Raw genomic sequence first — 14,480 nt, forward strand, 5'->3', positions numbered from 1 at the left:
CTGCAATCGGCTCTCCCTCTGTCTGTCTGTCTCCGTCCTTCGTCGATACTCTACGATGATCCATAATCACCTCTCCGTGTGTCTCCATCAACATCCATCACTCTTTATGGAGTTTCGCAGTGAGGGGGCACAGATGAGAGAAATCGAGAGTGAGAAAAAAAAGACAGCCTTCCAGTCGGGGGCAGAGAGACGGCTACTCAGCACTCTATTTCCAAATGACCTCCCAGATAGAAACACTGTTTTCATGTTCACACAGTTTCAATTGCAATTGTCTTGGAGTATTGACCCAACACCTTTTGCTCTCCAGTCGGGTGAGCCCAGCTGAACAGCTCCCTTAACCCTTAATTTGAATAAATTGCAGTTTCAAAAGTATAGTTCCAGGAAGGGAAGTGCACAGACCTTTTGAGAGGCTGTTGCTCTAACTTAAAAATGGGTCACGCTTTTAGCTGACACCCATCAGCATGTACTGAATGGTGTTGGCTTAATGAATCCATTCTGCAAAGAACAACCAAATTCTGGAAATATGTTGCTTGCCTTATTTTACAGCAAACATACAGTTCAGCCAAAGAGGGCAAATAGGTTGTTGCCGGCCCTGTTCACATATTTGGTACCAGAGACATCCCCTTTCTCTGTAGTTGCTCTGAACCAAACCAAGCAGATAGCATTATATGTATTTTTGGGAGGACTTAATGGAGTTATCTGGTGGCCAGGTTTGAGCTCAGCAGAGAGGAGGCAATTGCAGAAACCACAACGAAATTCATAGGATATTATTACAAACCAAGGGAGTATCAGCATTGCAGTTTTTATGCTCCACATAGCAGCTGGAAGGTGATACGTTGGTGCATGTATGTGGCACTCAACTACAAAGACCCAATACCTGACTGCTGCTACACTTAGATTAAAGCTTCTGTGGTGGAGTAACGGTTAGTTACAGCAGCAGGGGAGCGCCGACCCTGTGGATGTAGGGGGATGACTTCTTCCAAGCTCTAGTATGACGAATGATAAATCCAACTGGATCGTGGGAGCAGTAACACTGAAAAGCTACAACAAACATATGGTTTGTTGTGCTGCATTAAACTGACAACCAACATAGTGTAGGTGTGTGTGTTGTCCTTCGGTCAACACTGGAACATTTCAGGCTCCATCTGTCTTTAAAGGTCTTTTTGTCATAAATACACCAAATAATATACAGCCTTTTCTGAGAAGGTTCTGAAATATGGGCTACATTTTTAGTAATACTCTGTTCCCCATTATGAAGTAAAACCTTGAGGAAAATGATGCTTTCTTGCAGCTTGTTAGCCCAATACTGCATCATCCCGTGCAGTATTTGAGGAGGTGAACGGAGCCTTCCTACAAAATGCAGCGAGTCTTGCCAGGTGCACAGGTCCATTAAAGAATCTCTCTGTGATGCGTATACACTGTAGAGATGAGGCTGAACATCATTGGAATGGTCCTTTAGGCAAGACAGCGAGCATCAGGCAAGCTGTCCGGTGCCAAACATCGCAGGTTTTGGTTGTAGGCTCCTGAGCAGCAGCTCTCAGCTGTGAGCGAGGGTAACTTTGTGAGTTAGATGGAGGGTGGGGGGGTGTTGCTGAAAGAGAGCGAGCATGTTCACTCAACCCTTTCCGGGTCAATAACACTAAAAAAGCCACCAGTCTCCCTCCTCTCATCTCAATCAAAGCTATTGCGTTGGTAATTTAGAGCGGGTGTTAAAAGGAAAATAACTTGCCTCATTTAAATGCTAATTTGTCTTCAGCAGAAGATTCAGTACAATGGCAACAAGTTGGCAGAATATGGAATATATTGTGTGAGAGCTCATAGATCAGACACAAAAGACAGTTTCCCATCCACAATTCCCCATAAAAATCTTTCATTTCTTTGTGCATCCTCTGTGGCCCAGCAGTGCTGCATAAATACCCAGGAGCCAGTGGGCCGCACTGCTGCCGTGACTAAGAACTATTACTGGTGCTTCTTTTTACAATCACACCTCCCCCGTCAGTGGTGACAGTAACCCACGGCCTTTTACATTAATATAATATCATATTGTTTTTGTCTTAAACAAAACAGTTAAACAGTTCAATGATTCCTTTCATTTCGTGTACAGGTGTGTTTTTTGAATGTTTTGATATATTTTATGTATTATTGTCTATATTGCAGTATCTGTACTTTTAATTTAGTTTTCATTGCGTATTGATTGAGTCGTTAATGGTTTAATAAAACTAAGAAACATTTGATACTTCTTTGAAATTGATTCCAATGATCCCGTATTTCCCTTCCTTCCTTCTTTCTGTCACACTCACTCACTCACACACACACACACACACACACACACACACACACACACACACACACACACACACACACACACACACACACACACACACACGCCACACGTATATACACAAGTCTGCCACTCTCTCTTTTTTAATTTCTCCCAGCTCTCCCTCTTTGGCTCACTCTCTCACCGTCTATCTGAATCTTTAACCTCTTTCAATCTGTCTCTCTGTGTCATCCTCCATCTCTGTCACTACTTCTCTCTCTCTGTCACCTGCCGTATGCAGCCACCCTCACTCTATCTCTTTGTGATTGAGCGAGTAGAGAAGTTAGTTGGATACCCTTCTACTGTCCTCCAAGGTTAACCACACACAAATACACACACACACACACACACACACACTGACCTCTCTGTATACATCACTGGCTCTTGCAGGCGTTTCGGCTCTTTTTTTATTTGACATGCTTGGCTTAATGTATGGCGAACATCTATTACCACACAATTATATTTTATGTTTGCGTGTACAGACGTGTGTTTGCATGCATGTGTGTCTGTGAGTATGTGCTTACTCATTTAGATTGTGGACCATATGAATTCCCATTATGCAGGGTTGACAAGGAAATGGCCGAACTTTTAATTGGCGGGGATTCGCCTGCGACACAAGGTCATTGGCTGATAATATGTCAATTATATGTAGGACGGCTGAGAGAGCGAGCAGAGAGAAGAGAAGGGTGGTAGAATAGAAGAGGAGAGCAGAGGATGGACATAACCTCATTTCACTTGTCAGCTCTGACACACACACACACACACACACACACACACACACACACACACACACACAGTCACCTCGAGGCACAATAGCAGGAAGTCTTCAAAGCACCAGTCCACTCTCGTTCTCTTGCTCTCCTTCCTCATCCACATGCACTCCCAGGTTAAGTGGAATGTTTAATATGCTGAGGAGATGCAGCATGATGTGTTTTTTAAATTCATGGTGAACTGTTAATGCAGCTTAATCTATACTACCAAACCAAAACTACTTAACCTTTTCTGTCTTCCTCAGTCCCCCCGGGACCCCCATCTTGGTCTCCTGCTGGACTTTCTTTGTGCTTGTTATCAGGAACCAGGAGGACATCCTTGTTGACGCCAGAGGAATGTGTCTGTTGGGCATGATGTGACTGTAGTGAAACCCCATATCAAAAGCCTTGATCTTGGACTTTTTGTGCTTCTTCTTACCCATACTTGTTGTCACCTCAAGACTGACGTCTGCAATGGGAACATTGCGGTAAGGACAGTCGATCATTGCTTTTTCCTTCTTGTTTCTCTCTTTCTGTATCTCTCCTTTTGTATCAGTAAATCTCTATTAATGTGGCCAACTGACTTTGATAGAACAGTAATGCACCTAATGTCCACAAGAGAATGGAAGAAATGCAGATCTAAGGATGGGTACATACAGGTCTCCATTGACACATCCATAAGAAAATGTTAATATCATTATTAGAAGGCCGATTGACTTTCTATACGTCTTGTCTTGTCTTTTTTTTTTTTTGCTTTAAAGTCGGCTTTAAAGAGTGTGGCCACCTTACAGCAGGTGGGAGCAAAACCAAAGAATAAATAAAACCTGGTTGCGCTAAAAACTCTTTCTACATCACATCTTTAAGTGGCAGTTTTTAAAGCATTATTATTGTTTAACGTTCAAAATGTGCATTAAAAACAAACTCGTTCTTGAACCCTCGTTCTCTCCCTTGATTTTGGATGCTGCCACTCTTTCGCCACGCTGAGCTGCACTCAGATGTGACTTCAACACTTTCACAGACCGCTGGCCTCCATACTACGTCTATGAGTGTGTGCAAAGCCTCGATTGTTTCTCTCTTCATCTCTCCGCCTATTCTCCCCTTCACTCCCCCCTCCATCTCCCCCTTCTCCTCCCCCATCCCCGTCCTGGCTTTTCACTGTTTTACTCTTCCCACCTTAGTTTTTATCCTTGCTTACCTTTCCCCCTGTCCTCGTTCCCCCTCCTCCCCTCTTCCAATCTCTCCATCTCAACATGTGTGTCAATTTGGGTGAAGTGGCTCTCGTCGCTGTGGCGATGCAGAGATGAGTAGAGAGAGAGATAGTGGAGGAGAGACGGAGAGACATCTGATGTTCTCTCGCTGGGGCAGCCATGAGTGGAGCCACAATCTGTGAACACACACAAACAGTTGGGAAAGGAACACAGGGGAAATCTGTGCCCTCTCAAACAGAGAAAATTAACGCAAGAGGAAATTGTTTTTTGCTTTCTGTGCAAATATGACAGAGCATCCCTTGATGAATGATATATAAATGATATGTGTAATTTATTTAGCTACAAAGGAAATACAGGGATGACAGTTAGGATGAGAGAATGAGTGAGAGAGAAAGAAGTGAACAAACTTTAATTTTTAAAAGAATTGGTTGACATTTTGAGGAGGAGGCTTTTCACTTTCTGGTGGAAAGTTAGAGGAGAAAGTCGGTACTACGCTCATAACTGTCCATTGAAAATCTCACGTTATGAAATTTAATAATTTGGTATATTATAAAAATAATATAATATAATATCATGCAAACAATGTTCAGAGCGCACGCAAAGTCAAAGTTGCTCACCTGCCGACGAAGTAGCTAGTCGCCCCCCGCCTTTTCCCCAAAATGTTTAACTATTCCTTTAAATGTTAAAAAATTAATCTCCCTCTCTCTCTCTCTCTCTCACATGCACACACACACACACACACACACACACACACACATACACACACACACACGCAGGTAAGAAAACAACGTTTTTTCTTTTCCACTCTTGTAAGTCTCTGAAAGACTGTTCAAGTAACCATGGCAACCGGGAGATCAAACACCATAGCAACAAGTGGCATCTGTGATCACTGCGGATAGGCTACGGCGAGACAGCTGACCTCTTTGTAGTGCGCATGTGTGTGAGCATACTTACCAAGTTCATAGTTGTTCAGGAATCTGAGGACAATGTTAAATTGTGTGTGCGTAAGATTGTGTTTTCTTATGTGTAAGAGAAAGAAAAACGATAATGATGTCTGTGTGTGTCTTTATTCAATGTGTGTGTAAGTGTGTGCGTGTGTGTGTGTGTTCTTTGTGTGTCCACATGTGTGACTGTCTGCAGCTGAGTATCTCCCCGGGCTCTTTTCTGATGGACCACTACTGGATGTTGTGGAGATGAAAGGGATGCTGGGAACTCATCTCACGCTATGAATCCTGGGTAAGTAGCGTGTGATGTGAGTACATCCTCATCACTCAGTGAAAGAAGGCTTTCATCCCTATTCCAATCCCTCTATCAATATCCCCTTGTCTACTCTCTTCGTCCTCGCCCCCATTTCTTTCTTCTCACCCTCGTCTTCAGTTTCTTCTTTTTTCAATTGTTGTATTTTCTTTTCTTTTCTTTTCGATGCTCATTTCTTCCCCTCATTCCATACATATCATTTTCTCCTTTTAATAAAGTTCTCCTCACTCTCCTCTCGTCTCCTTTGCTCTGCTTTCCTTTCCACCAATTTCTTTGAATTCCTCCTCCCACTTTCTCTCGTTTCCTTCCTTTAACTTACCTTGTCTTGCCATATATTTCCTATCCTCTTTTCCACATTCCTTCTTCCTTTCTTGTTTTGTTCCTCTTTACTCTCATATCCTTTTTAATTTCAAGTCAATTCCTCAACACTTTCTCTTTCACCTTTTCATATTCTGTTTTTTCCTGTACTTTGGTTACCTTTTTTTCCTTATTTTTTCTCATGACTGTCTTCTTTTTCTTCTTTCGTTTCCTTTTCTCCCCTTAACTCCTCCCTCCTTTCCTTTTTTCTTTAATTTCCTTAGTTTCTACTTTCATCCCATCATCTCTTTATAATCATTGCGTAATATCAGTGCATTACTACATTCCTTCCCTACATTTCTTTCTTTTCCTTTCCTTTGTTTGCTTTCAGTTTAGTCTCTTCTTCCTTTTTTGTTTTCCTTTCCTTTCTCATATTCTCCTTTCCTTTTCTTTCAACCCAACTCTTTTACATTCTTTTCCTCTCCCTCCCTCTCCTGTGAACATAAAATGATCAAAGTGCCCATACTGGCCATGACAGTTCAATTTTACCAGGGCACACGCACGCACACACACACACGCACACACACGCACACACACGCACACACACGCACACACACCTGCACATACTTTTCAAAGGGCATACATGCGGTTAGCGAGCCTATGTGTAGAGATGGCATATTTTTTTATGCTTCTGCTTGAACAAGTTGGATAAGTCAAGTTTCATCTCATGATTATTCTTATAAAAGTAGAATTGACTTTGTCCTTTTGTAACCTCAAACTTTTAGATCTTATGGAACTTACATACTAACTTACATATACAAGTTGCCATCATTTCCTATCTCAGTCCCTGCTGCAGTGCTGCTGGCAAAGACACTTCAACCACTGGAGCTGCTCATGTAGAATAATTATAGTTTATAGTTATATAGTTTAGACACAGTTTAACAAATAACCAGCTTTACAAGTTTCCCTCCAACCTTTATGTCTTGATCAATTCATCGAGTCACAGTTTTAGGATGCATCATACAAGTACAAAAGAAAAAAGACAAAACTGCAATTGCTTCCATAATTATACTAATCTAATCAGCAGAGCTGTTTTCTCACATCACATGCCAAGGGAAGCCATCTCCTCAAGATTAAAGCATTTTCTTCATCAAATAACTGTGTTGTTTCACTTATTGTATTGAGGTACTTTCTTTCTCAGTTTTCATTATATTCCTCATACTGGTAAATCAATGTGATCATCATGTGTTTATGTCAGTCAGTATGGTGATGGGGAACAATGTTACTGCGTCTAAAAACATAAAGTTTCACCGAAGTCATTCACCTTGAATGTAACTCCTAATGTTGGTAAACCACCCTATGTTGGATTCCTGGGACTAGTTAGAAATAACACCAACCAAAACACACTTGAAAAAACACACACAGGCCACACAGATATAATGTGCCATAGCACTAGAAACAAATGAAGACAGTAAACCCTAAACTATATCAAATCAACCCTTATACGAACACTAAAAAATAGTGGGAAACCACCTTTATACCGCCACCTAGCGTCTGTGTTGGGAGTGATATCTGGTCAATCCAATAACGAGAATGTTAACCAATTAGATTGAGTGACATGAAGGCGACTGGGTCCGTCCACTTACAGTAAAAAAGAAAGAAAAAACACTGGTGAGGGAGCAGAAGGGCAGTGATAGAAGTCGTGCACACCTCGTGCTCATAGCATCCTTGTGGGCCTCAATTTTGCTTGAGCAGAGACATTCTGTGCAGAGTGATGTGAACGCGCTAAAGTCATTTGTGTGTCTGTTTGAGTTGCACGCCCGTGGACACGCATTTGTGCCCGTGGACTTTGACATTGATTTGCCTTCATACACTGCTAGTGCTACCCATTTAAGGTAAATTGATAGTTTACATCCCTCTGCACAGCTGACAGTCAATTATCTATGTTCAGCCTCTGACACTGTAATAAATGTTATAGCAGACCCATTATATCATTAGAAAATACACACCCACAAATTACCCAGACAATACAAATGCTAAAATGAATATAAAACACAATTTATATTAACAAAAAAACAATCACAGGTTTGGCCTACCAGAGCCTCTGTTAGTACAACCATAGCAGTGCGGCCTTTGAGCTCAGCGCTGCAGCTCTCATCTGATTGGCTCCTTCATGGGTCCGCTACATCAAGCCAGGTGAAGTTGGTACCTCCTGATTAGTGAGAAGGTAGACTTAACTAGCTAGCAGCTACTACAACAACTACAAAATGGACCTCTGAAATAAAAAAACGGTGGAAGAAAGTCTTGTTTTGGTATTGATAGCATTGATATTATCCCGCTAACGTTACTGTGCGTCTGTAAGACGACATACTGGAAGTTAGCAGCTGAGAATAAAAGCATTGGAGGCCGAGTTATACTCAAACTGGACAAAGAGGACGGAGTCAGACGACACGGACATGAGGAGTTGGACACTTAACCGACATATCAAGAAGTTACATGACGTGAATAGGATTTCCTTTCCTCTATGAAGGGTATTGTCTTCTTTAGATAGGGTTAGGGTGTGTGACATGTCATAGCCTGTCTGGTCGTTGCTTATTGCTTATTTATTTTTTGGGTGAGTAATTGGTTTGACTTGATGAGCAATGTTGCACCTTGGCATCACATGTATTTGTTAGTCTGGTACATGCATTGATACATTTTGATTTGATAATAATGATTATCTGATTAAAACAAATATGATTCAGGGTTTCTCCAGTAGAATTGTACTTTTTCAAACAGCATTTAGTCCTTAAAAACATTATACAACAGACTACACGTAATGACATATTAATAAACAAATCCATAAACATTTTGCACTATATCTTTTGGCGTAAAGAGGACTTGGATGCCTACAGGTCATGGAGACGTGGACCGATCGTGCCTCTTTGTTGAAGGACCTGTCTAAAAAAATAATAATAGATAATAATAACAACAAATAATTATAATCAACACTCGTGTTCATCCCCTCCGGTTGGTTTCCTTTAGCTTACACGGTCCGCTCATCATCATAACAACAATGTGCCTCATAATTCTAATTGTTTTAATATTTTTATTATGATTAAATGTTAGGAACCTACTTACAAATACGGAAGTATTTGCGTGCCAGTTGAGTTGGGCTGCTCTGGGTCAAACTTCAGGGCTGCTTTCATCTCCAGGTCTGTCAGTTATAAAGTTTGCACCGCAAGAAGACAATGCTTTCTTTTATTTTTCATTTTCCAGTGTCTTCCTGCTCGCTCATGGCCCTTTCATCTTCCAACTGCAAAAATACTTGCACATCCACGTGTCTGCTCCTCACAGGTTTTATACCTTGTGTGTCTTGCAGGCACTTGTTCAGGGTCCTTCCAATAGACATCTAACACACTGTTGGTATTAATATGCATGCCGAGGTACACTCCAGCTATTTAAACTCAGCAAGCACCCTCACACACACATTCTCTTAAAAAAATGCAGGTTGTGTTGTTCTTTCCTCATTCCCTTCCTCTCTGTCTGTTCTCTATCTCTCTCTTACCCTGCCATCCTCGTCTTCCTCATCCATTCCTCTGCGTCACTCTCTCCATACTGATGTATGATGCAATGAAAGAAAACGTGACAGTCAACTTTTTTCCTTTGCTCTATTCCCCTCAGACCCGTCTCTCCCTTCCTTTGTTTCTTCACTCGTTTTAATATTCTTAAATTCTCTTTTTTTACTACCTATTTTTCTTCCTCCCCTTCTTCTCTTTTAGCTCTCTCTCTCTCTGTTGTCTGTCTCCCCCTCCTCCTTCCTTGCCCTTCTCTCATCATCCCTCTTCTTCTTGCTCCTCCTTTCCCTCTCCAGAGTCTTCTCCTTTCCGTCGGTTTCATTAACAAGATTTATCTTCTCTAGTAATACAGTATACACACACACATATGCACAGGCGTGCGCGCACACACACACACACACACACACACACACACACACACACACACACACACACACACACACACACCTATACACATACACACATACACACACACACACACACACACACACACTACTGTCCACCAGTCACGCATCCTTACGGTGCAGTACCATTTTCCACCAATTAGGGTCACTGTGGGACTGTGGGACGAAAAGAGCAAGGGAGGGGGAGAAAGAATGATTGGATTAGAAGGTGTGTGTGTTAAGGAATTATTAAACGCATGCATATGAGTATGTGAGTGAGTTTCCATTACACTGTCAGACTGCAAACTGGCATCAGGATGACATCTTGATGCGATTGCACCACCATAATTTGAAATACACCATCCACACTGAATAAAGGGCATTCTGCCAGTAACTTCTACTTTTCAATTCATGTAAGTCTGAATCCATATCACACACTCACAATGCCTTCCTGAAGGCCACAGCTCTGTCGGTCTGTGTATTTGTGTGTAGATAAAAACCATCAAGGTCCCCGATATTCTCGGTGCGTGCAAGCACTTTAGATTCAGAAACAACAGGCTTTAGGACTGCCAATATTTGCACAGCTAGATGAGCTGGGTGAGGAGTAAAGGGAGGCACTTTTCAAAAGTTCAACATTTATTTGTTAGCCCACAAGACTACGATCTCTGATATCATAATCCCTCTAAAGTAATGGGCCCCGCTGCTGACAGAGCCTGATTGATGCCGGTTTCCCCTCCATGCGGAGCTAGCTAGCTAGTTGACGTTGACAGAGTGACTGACAGAGAGGTTGACAGAGTGACACAAGCTGAGTGACTGGTGTTCATCATCACAACGTTTCTGACTGACACAAAGACTTGGTGAGAATCAGTGGATGCTTTCTAAAAATATACAATTTCCTTCCAAAAAATTACAATTATTATTTTAGTACTTTCCACAGATTTAAACTGTAAAAGCCTGTCTTAAGGTTGGAATAGAAACTGTGTCCTGTCACTGCGTCTACTGTGGATAAAAAAACCTTGACCATGTCTCCACAATTCCCATCGCCTCGTTCCCTTTTCCATAAAACTGTAATAACTGAAACAGAAACTTGAAATTACTACTCTGCATTATATGTTGAAAAAGAATAGTTACTTTTAAATGTATTCAGTATCAGATTATGTAACAGGCCTCTCAACAGTGAGCATACCGTCAGTATTGTACAGTTTCAAGCATGTTTTGACACGCAGACAGTTCGGGTGGATTTGTCATTAAATTATTCAGAACACACATTTCTTACTTAAGGGCTCGATGAGACCATCAAATATCACAATATTTTGGGCTAAATACATTGATATTAATAGTGTGACGTCATTGTAATGTTCACCATTGGTGATTTTTACAAAATAAATAATTAGATTTTTGATAAATAATTATCATTAATGTGAATATAATTAAGTGGGTTAATTCAAATAATAGAACAGTTTGAACAGTCTGGTATGATCTGAAACACTTGTTTGTGAAACAATATTGTGCCATTTTATAATAGTACATCATCCAAAATCTAAGACGATGTCTAGTCCCATTTCACAATATCGACTGAAATGTAAACATTTTCAATGTAAATGAAAAAAAATATTGTATAATTTTCTTTCCCTTTTCCATCTCTCACCAACGGTTTTATGGTATTTTCAAAGCAGCATGTGCAGACTTCCTCCTGCGTGCACCGCATGGTGGTCGACTGACAGATGCATCGTCCTCACTGAAAACACTGTGATCACAACAGAGTTTGGCCGTAGCTCTGAAGAACATTTATATAAGTAACATGTTGCATTTGACTGTAGTTTTACAGCCTTTTTACACTTTTTGCTTCAATCCATATGAAATGAGTAACGGTAAGCATGGGGATTTATTATACTTTTGATTGCTTTTTGTCAAGTATTTTCTGGTCTGTTTAACTGCACATGGAAATGAGCAAAAGTTATTATATTATATTAATGATTCAGACGCTTAGTATGAGTTATTCAGTATATAGACTTTAAATATGCAAAGTGTCGCAACTGGGGATGGATATTGTTTGAAGATCTTCAGTATCAGCCCTTGTATGATACTAAGAGTTTTGGTTGCAATGGCAAAACAATACATTGTTAAAGTTCTGACAGATCATTAAGGACTAAGCCACGAGAGGCTGTGATTTTACAACAGCTGAAGAGCGTTTTTAGTCACGACATGGAAACTGTGACTCTGTAAATCACGGCCTGAAGTTGCTTATTGCTTTTTTTAATAATGGTCAGCGACATTTAACAGAACGGTTGCCAAGCAACACACAGACGCAGTGAAAAGCATGCCTAAAGATTGGGGTGATCACTAATATTCATGTGGATATGGTCATCAATTGTTGAGGTAGCGTACAATCACATTGGCGCTCTCCTTTGCTGCCACCAGGTTGTTTGACTCCGGACGTTTTAATTGCTCGGAGCCAGAAGCAACGAGGATGATTCTGCAACATCGTCTGTGGCCGTGGTTTGTGAGCCAGTGAGATTGCGAAGATGATTCACATTAATGTCCCGTCACTGACATGATTTCTCTCGCCTCAAGGCCATCATCAGAAAGTATTTTTACAGTGGTGCTTTTCAATTCGATTGTGCGGATTGGAGCTCGCCGGCTGTCGGCTCTCTTTTGTTTCTTTCTCCGGCGTCTTTGTGGATTTTTGGGTTTAAAGTCAGAAAAGTTTCTTGATTTAGAACAAGTAATGTTTAGGTCCTCCCCGGCCAGCACTAAAGAGTATTGACATTTGCCCATACCATGACCGGCTGGCACACGCACACAGAGTTTGAAGAGCATACAGAGCGAGCAAGACACACACCCACGGAGCGAGACAGACAGTCACACACGTTCATATTCGCACGGTAAAAAAGCAGAAATAACGATAAGTTCTAAAGAGGCGTGTAAATGTTATTCGAGTTTGCTTCGTGTGCGGTCTTATTTTTCAATGTGTGTGTGCCCATATAGTACGTGGGTATGTTTGTGTGTTTCTTAAGTGTGAGTGTGTGTTTGGGAGTGTGCAATGATGTGTGTTGTGTACTCATGCACATATACGTACACACACACCTGCACATATGTACACACAGGGGTAGTAGGTGTCTACCGTGTCGGGAAAGCAAAGCAAGAGGTGTGCCTCTGTGGATCTGTCTGCACGTTTGTGTAAGTGGTGTGTGTCTATGTGTGTGCACAAGCACAGGTGTGTGTCGGTTGATAAAGTTTATCAGCTCAGGGCACGTTGCTGTTGGCAACCAGTGTTGTGAAGGGAAAAGGCCACGCAGACAAAGTGTGTTTATGTCTGTGTGTGTGTCAATTGGAGAGGAGGCAGTGCAGACGCGTAAGCATTGCTTATGACCCTCTTCTCATCTCAGAAACACACAACACACACAAACACACACACACACACACACACAGACTCACTCACTCACTCACACACACACACACACACAGACTCACTCACACACACACACACACACACACACACACACACACACACACACACACACACACACACACACACACACAAAGAGACAGAAGACAGAGAAGACAGAAGATTTCAATCCATTTTGAAGACGAAGAGCTATCATTATATTATTATATTAAGTTGATATTTCATACACCAATGTCTGCAGAGTCTGAAACATTACTTTAAAAAAAAAATTAAAAGCATTGAAATAGATGTTTAGGAACTTACTCACACACAGCAACAACAGGATACACACAATACAAAATACCTCTAGATTCAAGTCTAACCCACATTTTCAGTGTGTCTGCAAACCAAATCCAAACATCTGGTTGCGTAACTCTGTGGCTTATGTTTAATGTTCTGCCCTGAGACAAGACTAACAACAGTTAACACAGATCGTTCAGCATTGATGGGCAGTTTTAATCCTCACATCAGCCCGAAGATTAACCTCAGACAATCAAAAGATATGCCACATTTCCACTGCGTGGCACAGATCGACTTGACTCATTAGTTGGTTGAATCTGTTGTGGATTTTAATTATTTTGGTTCCACCTCAGTCGAGGTTCCAAGCTGAATACTTGAATAGTGAGTTCAAACTCTGCAGGCTTCTGGTTGGTCATCCTGAACAAACCCCCAAGCTAAGGTAGATAGCAACCCGGAACACAGTTTAGGCTATTTGTCAGTGTAAAGCTGCGACAAACTCCTCGAAACACAAGACAATCTCCTGTGTCTCGCTCGCCACCTGCTGATTAAGTCGAAGGCTCTTAGCCCCGAAGTTAACAACAACTTTGGCCCAGGCTCGCTGTTATTGTGGACCAGCTATTCTCATTTTGGTGAAGAGGTGCTCCTCAGAGTTTTGCTCCCCCATCATGTATATAAAGCCACATACAGAATATATATATATATATATATATATATATATATATATATATATATATATATATATATATATATAGCGAGAGAACACATATTTGTGTCATGGCAGTTTCATGCGGTACCTGGAGAGAAGCCGAACCGTACCATGCAGTGAAAATTTGACTAGACCACTTTTCACACAAACAACCCACATGTTTTTACTGCCACGCTACAGTGACACGTTGCATTTGACTTGTTACTTTGCCTTCAGTAGCCCGCTGGGCAGGGAAACCCACAGTGATCAAAACCTTGGGACTTGCTTGTGAAATTTGCAGGAGATATGAGTGAGCAACATTCCTCGCCCTCCCAG

Source organism: Cyclopterus lumpus, chromosome 11, assembly GCF_009769545.1.
Source record: "Cyclopterus lumpus isolate fCycLum1 chromosome 11, fCycLum1.pri, whole genome shotgun sequence".
In the NCBI taxonomy this organism is placed as follows: Eukaryota; Metazoa; Chordata; class Actinopteri; order Perciformes; family Cyclopteridae; genus Cyclopterus; species Cyclopterus lumpus.